Here is a 17448-nt window from a genome sequence, read left to right on the forward strand (position 1 = left end):
CAAGCAAAGCAAAACCTGGAGAGGCTACTCGACAATTTTCCACCGGAAGACGCTACAAGTCAGAAGGTCGGCGCATCACCCGGACAATTGGGTCAACTCCTTTACTTGTCAGCCGGTACACCAAAAGGCCGTCCGACTAAGTAAAGGGGGGGCAGCTGTAGACCCCTAAAATTGTCCGGGTCGGAAATAAAGCTTGAAGACTCTCGAAGACTGAAGGAAGATCAGCCAGAAGGGCTCCTGGAAGGCCCTAGGAGGGTTCTCTGTAGGTCTAGAGGTCTTAGAATAGCTCAAAATAAGGAAGTGGAGGAAATGAAGCCCAATACGGCCGTACTGAACTTAATACGGCCGTATTGAAGCTTCAATACGGCCGCAGTGAACTCAATACGGCGTATTGAAGTTTCTGAAACTTCAATACGGCCGTACTGAAATCAATACGCCCGTATTGAAGCTTCAATACACCCGCAGTGAACTCAATACGGGCGCATTGAAATTTCTGAATTTCAATACGGCCGTATTGAACTCAATACGACCGTATTGAAGTTCAAAAATTTCAATACGGCCGTATTGATTCTGTAGGCCGTATTGCGCCTATTCCCTATAAATATGACGTCAATTGGACGTCATTCCACACTTTTTCACACAGTTTCAACCCTCTCCTTGAGTATTCTGGGGTTTTTGAGCAGTGTTCTGCCCTAGAAATCACTCAGAGAGTTGATCCGACGAAGTTCTTGAGCCCCGAGCCATTTTGCTTGAGGATCGAACCTAGTCGAAGGGAAATCCTCCGGATTTCCGTAGTCAAAAGTTTTTAGGAAGGAGCGAGCGAGCTTGTAGAGCGAGGGAACGCCAAAAAGCTTCCCAGTTTTACGAAATATATAAAAGCACGCTTCAAAGGTTTCTTCTTAAAGTCCTTCCTTTTACTGCTTTCTGTGTGCATATTTAAACTGTCATCATGTAGATAGTTAATTTATAATTGCTTAGAATAAATAGGGGTAATTTAGTAATTTTGCACTGTTATTTTAGAAATAATCTGTCATAGGGAACCCGAAAGGGGCGCTGTGGGGTGCTAACACCTTCCCCACGCGTAACCGACTCCCTTACCCAACTCTGGTTGTAATGGCCAAAGTTGATTTATAAAATCAATTGCCTTATCCCTTTTTCCAATGTTTTGAGTAAAACATTGGTGGCGACTCCACGAACCCCTTTACTACGAAAACCACTAATCCATGGAGGGTCCCGCTTGGGATTAACATGGATTGGTGAGACTTTTAATAAATAAATTGGATAAGATCGACAAGGTCTCAGTTTGAGAACAAGTCATTCTAATAATCCAATACATTTTCAAAACTAAAATAAAAGCGAGCTCGACCGTCTTCGCGACCGCCGAGGCCCGTTTGGGCCGGTGGCGACAGGGAAGAGAGAAAACTTCGAGTCCTTGTAATAATCGATTATTTGGGTAATAATCGATTATTTGGGAAATAATCTATTATCTGGGTAAGATAAAAGGAACAAGTCTCTGGAATAATTAATTATTCTAGAAATAATCGATTATCTGGAAGCAAATTTGAAAAATAGTCTATGGAATAATCGATTATTCTAGAAATAATCGATTATTTAGTGCAGAAAGTGTTTTCAAGTACATTTTTTCTGATACAAATAATCGATTATTTGTATGGATAATCGATTATTTTCGCGACCCTTCATTTTCCAAGAGGTTTTTGAACGGTTATCTTCGCGCCAACTCCCAGCCTCCCACCTTACTTCATAAGTGGCACCTCTTTAGTACCCAATCCGGTACCTAGGGCATAAAACTCACCCAACACTCACATTTTCTATAAAACCCACACACATTCTCTCAACTCTCACACACACAAACCCTAACCTCTCAATTCCTATTCTTCTTCTTCTTCTTCTCTTTTTCAACCAAGAACCACCTTTGTCTACAAAATCACCTCATCTTCCAAAAGAATCAAAAATCTCAAAGTCAAGGGGAGCAAAAGGCCTCTGCCCACCAGAGCTGATCAATTGATTGGCAAGTGGTTTGCTGACAAGGAAGCCCAAGATTACTACTTTGAGTGGTATTTGGGTAGGAGAATCATTCCTCCAAAACTCTAAAGTTGGAGTGGTTCAAGAACGAGGGTTTTAGTTTTCCTCCTCTCTTGGAGCATCAAGAACTTGGATAGTTCTTGGAGTTGGAAGGTCCCTATTATCCGAACCTCATTAGGCTATTCTTGTGCTTTGCTTCAAGCAATGGTGGAATCATGCAATCTGTAGTGAAAGGGAAGCTTATAAAGATTGATGGACTAACCCTAAAAGGAGCTACTGGGTTGAGCGGAACCGGGAGAACAAAGCCTCAACCTTTCAACTTTGGTGATTTTGAGGAGTTAACAACCTTTAGGGACTGTCAAAGGAATCTGGAGAACACAAACTATAGTAAGTTTTTGGCTGGAGGTATGAAGAAAAATTCTAGGCTAATTTCATTTATAATTACTTGGATGCTTAAGCCTAGACTTCATAATCATGCTGAAATGTCTAAAGATGATATTCTGCTGATGCATGTTATTAAGAAAAAGGAAAAGATTAATTGGGTCTCTGTTGTGAATGATTGTATTTGGAAAGCTAGGAGAAAGGAGGATGGTCCTATACCTTATGCTTTGTTATTATCAAGAGTATTTGAGAATGCAGGGGTAGATCTTCAAGGGAAGAAAAAGATAATTCTCCATGCTTCAAATAAGATTGAAAAATCCCCTTTGCATTGTCGCCACCGGCCCGAAACGGGCCTCGGCGGTCGCGAAGACGGTCGAGCTCGCTTATTATTTTAGTTTTGAAAATGTATTGGATTATTAGAACGACTTGTTCTCAAACTGAGACCTTGTCGATCTTATCCAATTTATTTATTAAAAGTCTCACTAATCCATATTAATCCCAAGCGGGACCCTCCATGGATTAGTGGTTTTCGCAAAAGGAGGGTTCGTGGAGTCGCCACCAATGTTTTACTCAAAACATTGGAAAAAGGGATAAGGCAATTGATTTTATAAATCAACTTTGGCCATTACAACCAGAGTCGGGTAAGGGAGTCGGTTACGCGTGGGGAAGGTGTTAGCACCCCACAGCGCCCCTTTCGGGTTCCCTATGACAGATTATTTCTAAAATAATAGCGTAAAATTACTAAATTACCCCTATTTATTATAAGCGATTATAAATTAACTATCTACATGATGACAGTTTAAATATGCACACAGAAAGCAGTAAAAGGAAGGATTTAAGAAGAAACCTCTTGAAGCGTGCTTTTATATATTGAGTAAAACTGGGAAGCTTTTTGGCGTTCCCTCGCTCTACAAGCTCGCTCGCTCCTTCCTAAAAACTTTTAACTATGGAAATCCGGAGGATTTCCCTTCGACTAGGTTCGATCCTCAAGCAAAATGGCTCGGGGCTCAAGAACTTTGTCGGATCAACTCTCCGAGTGATTTCTAGGGCAGAACACTGCTCAAAAACCCCAGAATACTCAAGGAGAGGGTTAAAACTATGTGAAAAAGTGTGGAATGACGTCCAATTAACGTCATATTTATAGGGAATAGGCGCAATACGGCCTACAGGGGCAATACGGCCGTATTGAAATTTTTGAACTTCAATACGGTCGTATTGAAGTTCAATACGGTCGTATTGAAATTCAGAAATTTCAATGCGCCCGTATTGAGTTCGCTGCGGTTGTATTGAAGTGTCAATACGGTCATATTGACTTCAGTACGACCGTATTGAAGTGTCAATACGGTCGTATTGACTTCAGTACGGCCGTATTGAAGTTTCAGAAACTTCAATACGCCGTATTGAGTTTCGCTGCGGCCGTATTGAAGCTTCAATACGGCCGTATTAAGTTCAGTACGGCCGTATTGGGCTTTTTCCCTCCACTTCCTTATTTTGAGCTATTCTAAGACCTCTAGACCTACAGAGAACCCTCCTAGGGCCTTCGAGGAGTCCTTCTGGCTGATTATCCTTCAGTCTTCGAGAGTCTTCAAGCTTTATTTCCGACCCGGACAATTTTAGGGGTCTACAGCTGCCCCCCCTTTACTTAGTCGGACGGCCTTTTGGTGTACCGGCTGACAAGTAAAGGAGTTGACCCAATTGTCCGGGTGATGTGCCAACCTTCTGACTTGTAGCGTCTTCCGGTGGAAAATTGTTGAGTAGCCTCTCCAGGTTGTTGCATACCTCGGCGCTTCTGACAACCTCGGTAGCTAAGTTTAACACCAACGTGCCTTTGACGACGCTGGTGGCTGAGTATTGTCTCTCCAGACCTTGAGTACTGTCTCTCCAGACCTTGAGTACTGTCTCTCCAGACCTTGAGTACCGTCTCTCCAGACCTTGTTTGAGTATCGTCTCTCCAGACCTTGTTTGAGTACCGTCTCTCCAGACCTTGTTTGAGTACCGTCTCTCCAGACCTTGTTTGAGTACCGTCTCTCCAGACCTTGTTTGAGTATCGTCTCTCCAGACCTTGTTTGAGTACCGTCTCTCCAGACCTGTGCATACCTCGGTGCTCTCGACAACTGGGTAGCTGAGTATTGCCTTTTAGGCTTTGAGATGATTTTGTCTCCACAGTCCACGATGCTGCTTCGACAGTTTTTTCTGATTTTGTGCCACTGAGGGCTGGATAACGCAGGGATCCGTCTAGGGGATGTGCAGTCATTCACAGGTTCCTGTGCCCCAACTTGCATTGCATTGTTGGTACCCATGGGGAATTTCTGACTCCTTAGGGTGTAGACACAGATGCTCTTTCTCTCTGAGTTGAGCGATGCCTTATGTTTGGCTGACGTCCTTTGACGTTGGTGGAGTATCCCGGTTTATCCTTATTCGGGTATCTCTTTTTGATTTTCTGATTTTTGCTGCCTCTGTGTAGGCTGTTATCCGTTGGGGATTCTGGATGTTGATTTTGTCTCCACAGTCCACGATGCTGCTTCGATGATTGTTTTTGATTTTTGTGCCACTGAGGGCTGGATAACGCAGGGATCCGTCTAGGGGATGTGCAGTTACTCATAGGTTCTTGTGTCCCAACTTTCCATTGAGTAGTTGGCGCCCATTGAGGAATTTCTGTTTCCTTGGGGTGTAGACACGAAGATGCTCTTTCTGAGATGAGCAGTGCCTTATGATTGGCTGACGTCCTTTGGACGTTGGTGGAGTATTCCGGTTATCCTTATTCGGGTAACTCTTTTTAATTTTTGGATTTTGTTGCCTCTGTGTAGGCTGTTATCCGCCAGGGGATTTTGTCATTGGTTTGTGATTGGCCTCTTCTGTTAGGCAGATCATCTTGATGTTCAATGATAGGCTGAGAGCCGGATTCCACTTGGGGAATGATTATTGATCTTTTTATGATTTTTCCTTTTGAAGGAGTGCCTCTTATGTAGGCGACTGAGGAATTGGGGTTCAGTGTTCGGCTGAGTGCCGGATTCCGCTTGGGGAATATTTATTGATATTTTTTGATTTTTCTCCTTTTGCAGGGATGCCTCTGAGTAGGCGATTGGGGAATGAGGGATCTTATGTATCCCAGAGTATTATTTAGGAAGCCTCTGCAGGCTTAGCCTCACTCAGCGCTTTGAGTCGGAGAGTTATCTTCCACTGAGGAAGTGTTAAGTCCTTTGACTTGTATATACTGTTTGGATGATCGCACTTCCATTGGGGATTGCGTCGATTTTGCTTTGATAGCTCTCGCTGGGGATTCGTTCCGTGAGCTTGAGTTGAGGTTTCTCTGGGGAGTATTATTTCTGCGAGCCTCTCCAGGCTCATTTATTCTGTACAGTTGGGGGAGTATTATTTCTGCAAGCCTCTCCAGGCTTTAGTTATTCTGAGGAAGTATTATTTCTGCAAGCCTCTCCAGGCTCAATTATTCTGAAAGAGTATTATTTCAGCAAGCCTCTCCAGGCTCAAATATTCTGAGAGTATTATTTCTGCAAGCCTCTCCAGGCTTTAGTTATGATGAAAGAGTATTATTTCGGCGAGCCTCTCCAGGCTCAATTATTCTGAAGGAGTATTATTTCGGCAAGCCTCTCCAGGCTCAATTATTCTGCGGGAGTATTATTTAGGCAAGCCTCTCCAGGCTTTAGTTATGATGAAAGAGTATTATTTCGGCGAGCCTCTCCAGGCTCAATTATTCTGAAGGAGTATTATTTCGGCAAGCCTCTCCAGGCTCAATTATTCTGCGGGAGTATTATTTAGGCAAGCCTCTCCAGGCTCAGTTATTCTGAGAGAGTATTATTTCGGCGAGCCTCTCCAGGCTCAATTATTCTGTATGATTTGTTGGATTTTCTGTATTTTGCCCTTTTTTCGATTTTGGCTTTTTCTGTGTTTTTGCCTTTTTTGTTGATTTTGGCTTTTTCTGTGTTTTTGCCTTTTTTGTTGAGTTCGGCTTTTTCTGTATTTTTGTTGATTTCTGTATTTTTGCCTTTTTTGTTGGTTTTGGCTTTTTCTGTATAGAAATGTCTCAGTTATTCTGAGAGAGTATTATTTCGGCGAGCCTCTCCAGGCTCAATTATTCTGAGAGAGTATTATTTCGGCGAGCCTCTCCAGGCTCAGTTATTTTGAGAGAGTATTATTTCGGCGAGCCTCTCCAGGCTCAGTTATTTTGAGAGAGTATTCTTTCGGCAAGCCTCTCCAGGCTCAGTTATTCTGAGAGTATTCTTTCGGCAAGCCTCTCCAGGCTCAGTTATTTTGAGAGTATTCTTTCGGCAAGCCTCTCCAGGCTCAGTTATTTTGAGAGTATTCTTTCGGCAAGCCTCTCCAGGCTCAGTTATTTTGTATGACGCTGTTGATTTTCTGAATCTTTGCATTTTGTTTGCTGCTGTCATACACAAGCAATTTTTCCTATTTTTTCTAATTTATGTAGTTGCCTCATGACGAGGTCTTTGAAAATTTCTTTATGGCCAATACGGCCGCATCCATTTCAGTATGCCCGTATTGAATTGAAAATTTGTTCATAACCCTAATTTTGGTACGGGCGTACTGAACATGATACGGGCGTATTGTTTTTTCTGAAGTTTATATATTTTTTGTTTTTTCAATAAACAGAGAATAAGTGATCTTCCAGTACACCTATCATCTGTATGCATGTATGCAGTATGATGCACCTAATTCTATTTGATTCTTTTTTCAAAAGAATTAACCGATGCGTTTTTGTGTTTGGATTTTGCCATTCCTCCAGACGGACTGTGCTCTGCCGATTTCTGTTACCGAGGAATGATGCATATTTGATTTTGGTGTCATCAACCAAATGATTCTTCCCTTTCTTTAGATGTGTCAACCCTCCTATTGACCACTATATCTCCATGTTTCCACTAGATTATTCAAAAATCGTTGGGACAAGAGAGAAAAGAAGGAAAGGATATATATTTTCAAAAGTTTGTGTTTTAGAGGGGATTATTTTATTTTTGAAAAATGGATTTTGTAAGAATGGCTGGCCATGGTAGGCTTATGTGTTTAGGCTTGTTCGATTAAACACTTATGAGGTTAAGCACATCTTTGTTATTAATGATTGTGTTTTGACAACTTGGATAGCTTTTCTTGAGCCCCTTGTTGAATTCAATTGATGGTACCATCATGGATTTATTTTGTTTTTCTTTTTTGACGGCCCTAACTTTTGCCTAAAACACCCATTTGTGATGTCTTAGCGGGCTTTTGTTTTTGTTCATTATTTTGTAACCCTAATTTTTGCCTAGGTCACCCTTTTCGTGGGATTCCTAGCGGGTTTTTGTCTTCATTTTGTAACCCTAACTTTTGCCTAGGTCACCCTTTTGTTGGGTTCCTAGCGGGTCTTTTGCTCTTATTTTTGCGCAGTCCCCTTTTTGGGTTTCCTGCCGAGCTTATTATCTTTAGGATTTCTTTTATCCATGATGGCACTTATTGATGCCAAGAAAAGGTGCTCCAAGCTGTCATGCACACTTCCACATAAAAATGATGCGGGTTTATTGATTATTAAGACGATTTTAACCTCACTTATGTTCATTCAAACAGGGTTAAATAATGTGGTCTAGAATTTTATTGCAAGCGAGAAAAGAAGCAATTAATGAAGAATGATTTTATTATAATCATAATGGAAACATGTGCCCTATCGAGGCTCGGGGGTCGGGCTGTCCCCGAGGAGTGATCTCTAATAGTCACTGAATTTACACATCCCTATTAAAGGGGAAAAAAAACATTTTGACGACGACGACCGGCCTAGACGCTTGTGAACCGGCCTTCCTAAAGATCTGGCTTAAAGAACGTCGAGAAGGATCTTGATTCCTCTTCGTTCTTTGATCTTTGTTAGGGTTGTATCCTAACCCTTGTTTCCCCGGATTGTCCTTGATAATAGGTAGCTCCGGGATTCCTTGGGAGTACTTGCCCAATCCTTGTTCTGGCAAGTATGGAGCTACCTTCTTCATTTCTTGGGGAAACGTTTCAACATTGGCAATTTCCAATGCTTGGAAGGCGGTTTCTAAAGCTTCCTCTGCTGCATCCACATAAGGTATGTTGGATGGCTTGCTGATGAGTATGTCATCTTCAGCTTGTACAGTCACCAGTTTGTCACCCACTATGAACTTGACTTTCTGGTGGAGCGTAGAAGGAATAGCTTTTGCATCATGAATCCAAGGTCGGCCAAGGAGACAGCTGTATGTTGGAGTAATGTCCATCATTTGAAATTCGACGTTGAAGATAGTGGGTCCAATTTGGATTGGAAGATTGATCTCTCCCACCACTTCTCTTTTAGAACCGTCGAAAGCTCGGACGATCATGTTGCTCGGGCGCATTTGGACTCCCTTGATTGCCAATTGCTTGAGCGTTCTTTTTGGCATTACGTTCAAGGAAGATCCATTATCTACCAAGACTTTTAGCGATGTGATACTCCTTGCACTTTATAGAGATGTGCAAGGGCTTGTTGTGGTTTGATCCCTCGGTGGGGATTTCTTCATCGATGAAGGTGAGGTGATCATTAGCCGTGATGTGACTAACAATCCCCTCAAACTTGTCTTGGGAGATAGTGTGCGACACGTATGCCTCGTTCAAGACTTTCAACAGAGCTTGCCGATGCGGTTCGGAGCATAGGATCAACGACAACAGAGTAATCTTTGCTGGCGTCTTATGAAGTTGATCCATGATGGAGTACTCGCTCTGTCGGATAAACTTTAACAGCTCGTCTGTCTCCTCCTTGGATTCTTTTTCCTCGGTTTTATCTTTTCCTTTTTCTTTATTCTTGGGAGCTTTTTCTTGTAGATCTTCGGGAGTGTAGATCCTGCCACTCCTAGTCATGCCCCCAAGTCCAGCGATGTTAGAGATATCGCTGTCGGCAGAAAGGTGGATGTCGTATATCCACGGCACAGCCTTATTTGATTTGTAAGGGAAAGGCCTTGGGACTGTGATCCTTAATGGTGTCGGACCTTCCCCTTTATTCGTCTTGATTACCAACAACGGAGTTGATGTGCGCTCGATTGGCACGGTTGTTGGCTTACACTTGATAACGAACGGCGTGCGATCCATTCTTTGAACATACGCATCGACTAATCCTTTCTTTTTATTAATGTTTATTAATGGATTACTAGGAGAGATGTATGAATGACTCCTAGATCCCTCCATGATCTATATGCATGATATGAGATGATGGCGATGAATATGCATGCATTGTGTTTATTGAACTAAGCATTATCATGTTTTCGGGATGTCCCTAAGATGATGCATGATATTGCTTGGTTTGGATAAATAACCCTTTTTTCTTTTTTGGGTATTTTTATTTATTATATTTTTTGTATTTTTGGGTGAAAAGGGAAACTACCTATATGAATGTAATGAAGGTAGATGTTAACACCATGTAATGGAAGATTCTTATTCCCATTTATTCTTATTTTAAAAAAAAGGAATGTTGTATGTTTAAAGAAATGCAATGTATGCTCAAACAATTTCACATAAACAATGCACAAACAATTCACTCATCCACGAACAGTCACGAGCGAATCACGAGGTAGGGGTCTCCTGCAGAAAAATGCATATTCAAGGAGGTTCTAACTGTTCTCACTTGGTCTGAGGCCCCCAAGGTGCCCCCATTATAGGGACCCAATTCCTCTCGTCGTAGGTCGATGGAAAGTTCCAACGCACCGTCGGACTCAAGTTCATGGTTATCACCTTGAGTGATGTTTTCCGACAACGGTCTACGGGCACCTATAGACCCATTCGACAACCGGCCGTACTAACATCCACTCCCTATGGTTAATCACTCATGCCCCCGGGTATAGAGGGAACTGTTGTGTGCAAAGGTTTGTGTGCAATTTATATTTCAAACAATTGCGGAATTTTAAACAAACAACAGTTATTTAAAGCCAAATATATAAAGCATGTTATCATACAAGCAAAGGGGTAATAAAGTAATTTTAACTATCATTTGTTAAAAAATAATCTGTCACTAAATGGGACTGACTCTCGAAGCTTCCCCAGTGGAGTCGCCATCTGTCGCCACCGGCCCGAAACGGGCCTCGGCGGTCGCGAAGACGGTCGAGCTCGCTTATTATTTTAGTTTTGAAAATGTATTGGATTATTAGAACGACTTGTTCTCAAACTGAGACCTTGTCGATCTTATCCAATTTATTTATTAAAAGTCTCACTAATCCATATTAATCCCAAGCGGGACCCTCCATGGATTAGTGGTTTTCGCAAAAGGAGGGTTCGTGGAGTCGCCACCAATGTTTTACTCAAAACATTGGAAAAAGGGATAAGGCAATTGATTTTATAAATCAACTTTGGCCATTACAACCAGAGTCGGGTAAGGGAGTCGGTTACGCGTGGGGAAGGTGTTAGCACCCCACAGCGCCCCTTTCGGGTTCCCTATGACAGATTATTTCTAAAATAATAGCGTAAAATTACTAAATTACCCCTATTTATTATAAGCGATTATAAATTAACTATCTACATGATGACAGTTTAAATATGCACACAGAAAGCAGTAAAAGGAAGGATTTAAGAAGAAACCTCTTGAAGCGTGCTTTTATATATTGAGTAAAACTGGGAAGCTTTTTGGCGTTCCCTCGCTCTACAAGCTCGCTCGCTCCTTCCTAAAAACTTTTAACTATGGAAATCCGGAGGATTTCCCTTCGACTAGGTTCGATCCTCAAGCAAAATGGCTCGGGGCTCAAGAACTTTGTCGGATCAACTCTCCGAGTGATTTCTAGGGCAGAACACTGCTCAAAAACCCCAGAATACTCAAGGAGAGGGTTAAAACTATGTGAAAAAGTGTGGAATGACGTCCAATTAACGTCATATTTATAGGGAATAGGCGCAATACGGCCTACAGGGGCAATACGGCCGTATTGAAATTTTTGAACTTCAATACGGTCGTATTGAAGTTCAATACGGTCGTATTGAAATTCAGAAATTTCAATGCGCCCGTATTGAGTTCGCTGCGGTTGTATTGAAGTGTCAATACGGTCGTATTGACTTCAGTACGACCGTATTGAAGTGTCAATACGGTCGTATTGACTTCAGTACGGCCGTATTGAAGTTTCAGAAACTTCAATACGCCGTATTGAGTTTCGCTGCGGCCGTATTGAAGCTTCAATACGGCCGTATTAAGTTCAGTACGGCCGTATTGGGCTTTTTCCCTCCACTTCCTTATTTTGAGCTATTCTAAGACCTCTAGACCTACAGAGAACCCTCCTAGGGCCTTCGAGGAGTCCTTCTGGCTGATTATCCTTCAGTCTTCGAGAGTCTTCAAGCTTTATTTCCGACCCGGACAATTTTAGGGGTCTACATGCATCACATGGGGATGTTGAAGCAAGAGGATAAATGGATATTCAAGGGAGTTATTCCACCTACACCTAAAATGATAATTGATGAAGATAGTGTTCCATCTCATGATGAGGATCAGCCACCTCAAGTGGAACTTGAATCGGAACAAGTGCACCAATCGGAGCCCAAGGCATTTTCTCCGTTTGAGCAAATAATGATAAACAAGCTTGATGATGTCATGGAAATGACAAGGAAGCATGAGTCACAATATTCTAGCATTCTTGATCGTTTGATAGCCTTGATCATGAGATTGCAAGGATTAAGGCTCAGTTTGGGATTCAAGATGACTCGGAGTGATGTGTTTGGAAGCTGTTTTGTTTTTAGGAGTTTAATTTCAATTTAGTGGTTTTTAAAATTCCAAGTTTCTGAGTATTTCAATTTGGTTTTAATTTCTGAACAATTGTGTTTTGGTTTAAATTTTCAATTTGGTTGTAATAGTCTTAAGTGTTGAACAATTTAATTCTGGTACAATTTGACTTTGGTTGTGTTCTGATATTGGCTTATCATGATTTGAGCATTGGTATACATTTGTGATGCACTTGATATATATTTGTTAATGTTTGCTGGTGCATATGAAATAGTGCTCATAAGAACATGTGTGACTTATTTCTTGGAATCATTTGTGTATGAAATGTTAGACACATATGTATTGTGTATTCTTATTTTTGGTATGAATGCTGGACAAACATTTTTGTGCATATATACATATGGAATCTTCAATGATATTTCTCTAAACTTGGGCATATTACTTTTATAAGTTCTATTATATGTTTTTGATTTTGTCCAAAGGGGGAGAAAGTTTGGAATTTGTTTTGCAAGTTTTTCTACTAACAAGGCATGAACAAACTAACAAGCTACTCATATTGTCATTTAACTTGAGAAAAACATATTGGTTTGTCATCATCAAAAAAGGAGAGATTGTTGAGATTCATGGATGATGAATCAAACTCAGCTCTGAAGTTCTGAGAGTTTTGATGATAACAAAGGACACAAGCCAATAACATAGGACAAGCTAATTAAGAAAGGAAGACATGAAAGAATATAATATATAATAGGAGTAACTTATATGTTCTTATATGATGTGTTGCCTTGTTGAGTTTATTTTTACATGTGTATGCTTTGTGCATGAGTTAATCTTAATCTAAATTGACTAAGAGTGAGTACGATGATCATTTAAATGACTTGGAAAGTTTTCTAAAATGTGAAATCGAGTTTTTGAAAACTAACTCAAAATAATCGATTATCATAAACAATGATCTATTATTTCAGTAAGAGGTTCAGAGAACCTTGCTATAAAAATCGATTATCTGAGAAATAATCAATTATTCCAGGAAATACTCTCTGGAATAATCGATTATTTTGTTCTTGAGTGATTTCCAGAACTCTTGAAGAACAAAATAGTCGATTATCCTTAAAAATAATTGATTATCGGGTCTGGAAAACTTTATAAATAGTTTTCACACTTTGAAACAAGTACAGAGAGATGAACAGAGAATAGAAGAGAGAAAAACTGATTTTGTGAAGTCTTTGTGACCTTCTTGGAGTGTTTTCTTTGTTGTAGACACCCAATTTCGTCCGGAGGCACACAAACAAGAAAATGGACCTACATCATGAAGGAAAGGAGCTCCCGAAGCAGGCAAACAACAAGACAGGATATCAGAAGGCCTAAAGGTCAAATAAGGTTGTTTTAGTAGCCCGGAACGGGTTGTTCCAGAATCAGAACGTGCCGTTCCAAACCTCGGAATGGGCCGTTCCAACGTGACTAAAACACCTAAAAATCCAATATCGGAACGGGACGTTCCAGTACCGGAACGGGACGTTCCAGTACCGGAACGGGCCGTTCCAATATCGAAATGGGCCGTTCCAATACCAGAACGGGCCGTTCCGTTTTCAGAACGGGCCGTTCCAGGGTGCTTAATTTGAACATAACGTTCAGATCCGGAACGGGTCGTTCTGAATCCAGAACGGGTCGTTCCGGCCCACATCTGATGCCTATAAATTGAAGCCTCGGGCACAGTTCTCAAGGCGGCCAGAGAAATTTTGAATAAGACTCCTTTGAGCACGAAAATTCTCTATCTCTCTCCCTTCTATTGTATTTCTTGAGATTTGTGTCGCATCTCTTTTTTCTCTCTCCTTCCTATTTCTTGAGATCTGTGAGGCATATTGTAGTGTGAAAGGTCGCCACAAAGCACCTTTTTCATATTTGAAGATTCAATAAAGCTCGTTCAAGAGGTATTTCAATCAATCTTCCTCTCTCTATTTTATTTTGTTATCTTTAATAAATATTGTTATATTAAAAGCAATCATGTAGACATTTTTGAGTTAATTGTACAATTTAAATTTTAAGCATGTAAATAAATATATTAATAAAGGGGATTAAATATTTAAATTATTAATTCTTATCACGTTAACTTCATCATAGGGTACCGATTGAGGGCGCTGTAGGGGTGCTTAATACCTTTCCTACACGTAACCGACCCCCGAACCCAATTCTGGTTATCAAGGCCATTATTGGATTTTTAAAAATCTTTTCTTTTTCCAATGTTTTGAGTAAAATATTGGTGGCGACTCCATGAACTCATTTTTCAAAACCATTAATTAAGGATTAGTCTGGTGTCCGGGCATTCCTTAATTAATGAGATCTTTAAAAGGATGTCTAAACCATTAGTCGCGAGATCGAAAATTTTCGGGTTGCGACATTTGTGAAACCAAGAAGAAAAATATTTTGTGAAATGCTTTGAAAGAGATCATCATCATCACTACATTCTTGGAAGAGAAGGATTAAGATTTGTCAAGAATTTACAGTCTGATTTGTTCTGCTTCCAGGTGAATTCGTTCCTTTAATTCTTTGTGTAATGTGTAAAGAAATCTTGAGTAGGTGTCTCAAGTGGTAAGGAATTCTTGTAGTGAGTTTCTACAAGAAGTGTTTTCTTGGGTGCAAGAAAGTGTCTATCTTGAGTGTTGAAGTGTGTGCATGTGTGGTATGCTTGTAAAACTTTTTCATTGAGATAGTGGAACAAATCTTGGTCAGGTTATGATTGAGGAATGGATGTAGGTCACATATGGAGTGACTGAACCAGGATAAAACACTTTGCACTCTTCTCTCATCCTTATCTCTTGTATTGATTAATCTTTAATTGAATTTTACAATGGCCAAGTTTGAGTAATTTGCTTGCATGGTTAAAACTGATTAAAAGTGAATATTGTCATTGCATACATGTTATTGTGAGAGTTGATTCAATAAAGATTAACCAAGAACTCATGTAGAAGTCATTCCCATATACAAGTAGTTCAATATACTTCTTTGAAAGGTGTCTTAGAAAAGTTTTGAATGAAATAAAGATCCTTAAACTCTGAAATTTTTTTTATGTGTCATTGAATCCAATTCACCCCCCTCTTGGATTGAGCCATTCTTTTCTATCAAAAAGGTTAACATAAAACCTTCATAAATGTTCTTCAATATCCAAAATAATTAAAAATAAAAATTGTAAAATAAAACCTAAGAGTTTACAAATTGTTTTCAAAAGAATATGTAGAACTCCAAATACATATAAAAACCCATGTCCTAGAAATCCTTTGCCCCAATATTGTCACAATATCAGAGCACATCCACAACTCAACTGTTGGCATTTTGGGATGCCACTCATAGCCGTATCTTCCTCACCTAAAACATCCACAAATTGTATGGTGAGAAAATAAAACATCTATATGTAAAGCACATAATGAAAAGCCATAACATAATTTCCATTATAACTCATTATACAATTACAATTTCCATCAAGTTCATACATGTCAAGTTCTTCCGATAATAAGTCAACATTTCATCATCAAATCTCAATCATATATATACACCACCATCACACAATCAGCACTATGTCATGCTCATGCCACCGCTATCGCATTACTCGATCAGCGTCATGACACGCTGACATATGTACTCATTGCCACATGCATCATACAACCAACACTATGTCATGCTCATGTCACTACTGTCGCATTACTCAATCAACGCCGTGCCACGCTGACATATGTGCTAATTTCCACACACATCCCACACTATGTGTGACACCCTCTACCCCAACACATATATACAGTAATTATAAAAAAAATATAATTTCCATCCACGTAAAGGTAAAGAGTTCACATTCATAAACTTAATCTAAATAACATGTCGGTAAAATTACAAGGAAATAAAACTGAATTTTCCAAAATGATTTAATAAGAACATCTTAAACTAATCCTATCTGTGTCCCGATGTCACATGTCCTATCAGAGCAAAACCCAACATAGAAGCCTAAGCTTCATCACCAACATCTTCAGCCTCACGCTGATGATCACCTGTATAATAGTCAAAACAAAACAACACGAGAAAAGGGAGTGAGAAACATCTCACTCTAGCTCACAGTGTAGAAATACACACCGAATAGCCAAACACAAACAAGACAAATATAGCATAGATTTATTAATAACAATATTACATCTCACTCATCCAAGACATAAAAATATCAATTAATTATATAACATTGAAAATGCACATGTATGGACATGGACTACATATTATCATGCATGTGGCGCCAGTAAAACATCACATGGCATATTGCTGCTAGCAATACACGAAGAGTAGTCTAGGAGTACATGCCGGGTCACACCCTCTGCGCACTCTCACTAGAAGGATATACTACCAGAGTCTCGTCGGGATAGCTAAGCCGCGCAAGATAAATCCCATGCACACAATGGGCGAGACTAGGACTTCCAAACCGAGCTATCCCCAAGGACTAATCCCCAAAGCTTTTACACTAGGGAGCCTTCTCTGGCGGTGTATTCCATATCGTACCCTTAAAACACTTTTGCAAATGATGCATGTCAATCAAGACTCTATGCATTCTCATATAACATTGTCATGTCTCATTATCATATCACATCATCTCATCATATTCACATAGTCATCACTTTTCACATCATCTCATCATATTCACACAGTCTCTACAGAACACTCAAAATCATATCAAAACTCGTCTATTTTGAAAAATAAACACATATTTATACATCTCATTCAACAAGGAATACATCATAACAATCAGAAAGCAAAACAGAAAACATTCATATTTTGCCTGTTTCTCATAGGGTTCCCACAAGAACGCACAAAACACTTTAATTCATACAATAAACATTTAAAATAACACAATTAACTCGTACAATTACCTCTTCAAACCATCTCCTCTTACAATCACCAATGCATTGCCTTAGGATTTCCTATAGGAACCCATAGAGATCTCAATTCATACAATTAATTGCATATAAGAAAAATAATAAGCAAAACAAATACAATTGGGAGAAACAACTCATACATGAGCATACAAAAAAAATACAACAAACACAGGATTGGGGGCCAATCCCACTATCCAACATATATCGCCACACCCAAAGCAAGATTTCTCACTCCCCCCTTACCTCGATAAGCAGGAGTCAAATCTTGTTGGTCGCCCCCTCTAGGTTCCCCTTCGTCTTCAGAGAGGAAGGAGGAAAAATATTAGAAAATGAAAAAATGAGTTTTAAAGAGTGCAAAACGCTCTATTTATAGGCATCAGGCTGCGACCAGAACGGCCCGTTCCGAATCCGAAACGGCCCGTTCTGGGCACATAGAACATGTACAAAAAT

Source organism: Cajanus cajan, chromosome 2 (assembly GCF_000230855.2).
Source record: "Cajanus cajan strain Asha chromosome 2, NIPB_CcT2T_4, whole genome shotgun sequence".
In the NCBI taxonomy this organism is placed as follows: domain Eukaryota; kingdom Viridiplantae; phylum Streptophyta; class Magnoliopsida; order Fabales; family Fabaceae; genus Cajanus; species Cajanus cajan.